Genomic DNA, 1,480 nt, shown 5'->3' with positions numbered 1-1,480 from the left:
ACAATCCTCACCAGTTTACCGGGGCTTGGCGCTGTGAGGACACAGAATTTAGTACAATCTGAGATTTCCTTTCCTGAACTATCAGGATTTTTTCTCACATCGCTTTATTCAGTCACCCCAGTAGCTCTCAACCTGTGAGCACAGACCCGACTATACTTAAAGACCACATCAGTTCAGCACCCAGAGGGAGATGTCCTGTTTTAATGTCATTTTATCCACATGTAGACCTGAGATCCTCTGTAAAAGATTTGATTTGCATTGAGCTGATACTTCTACAACAAGCCCAAGGGTCTTGCAGCTCATGCGAGCACCCTCTCTCTCCTCTTAATACCCTGTGTTGTCCTTTATAGACGTGCCAGCTGATTCCCAACACCACCACTGGTCTAAAAACTCACAGAGCATATTTAAAGCATTCTATGATAATATTAGAAGCACTCTTCCTAACCATACACCTTATCTTCACTTATCATGTCTGACAGAAGAAGACGTGGAGGAATGTTCTTCTGGATGGACTTTCTCAAGACCTTCATCATTCTTCTTTGGTGAGGCTTCACAGAGGGTGCTGTGGCGCTCCTTTAGAAACCCCTGGTTCATTCTTGGTTTTGGTTAAACACAGCGCTCTGTCTCCCGGTGCTGAAGGTGTTGGACTGCTCAGTCATCCCCTAATGAGCAGTCTGTCCATTTCTCCATGGTGTTCAGCGATGGAACTCACCTCCTAGTGGAAGTCAAAGGAGAAATAACCGATTTTCGTCCTGTGAGGAACACAACAGCGGGTATGGAAACCAGATGTTTTGGTGTTCTGAGATAATAATCAGCTTTTCTACATTTTCCAACAATTCAGTTCACCTTTATTTAGAAGCAGGTTATACCCATAGGATCTTTAATTTGACTGTATTCCAACTATAAGCATAAAAATAATAAATTTGCCTTCTCTTATAGGTGCATATTTTATTTATATGTCAGTAGCTCACTCTGACTGCATACAAAGTTTTTCTGAAAGATTATCACATCCTGCTGGCATATTAGTTGATATTTTGGTGCTTTAAGCTCCATTTAGTAGTAAATAAAGCCTTACATGTTTATTTATGATTTTAACATACTGTGCATGCGCAGCAGGGGTTAAAACAAGGAAGTGGCTAATGGCTGTTAGCATCCCCAATGAAACAATGAATAAAGGTCTAAGTGAATGAAAATAAACGCAAAAAATTACATGATTCCAAGAGGGTAAAGCCTGGAATGTCGTTGTGAATACAGTCTGAACATTGGTGTTCACTACAGCGGACGTTAAACCTGCTGATTGCTCAGATGTGACGTAGAGTTGATTGACGTGAGTAAATGTTCTGATATGAGGCTCTTAAAGTTGCTGTAGATCGCTTTATTTAATTAATAACGGTTGGTCCTCGATCACGCCGAGCTGCTGCTTTACCGTGAGGCATTGCAGAGGGTCTGGTCGATCCGTAATTATTTAATTTTGATTTAT

Source organism: Fundulus heteroclitus, chromosome 9 (assembly GCF_011125445.2).
Source record: "Fundulus heteroclitus isolate FHET01 chromosome 9, MU-UCD_Fhet_4.1, whole genome shotgun sequence".
NCBI lineage: Eukaryota > Metazoa > Chordata > Actinopteri > Cyprinodontiformes > Fundulidae > Fundulus > Fundulus heteroclitus.
Note: the sequence above shows the minus strand (reverse complement) of the source record.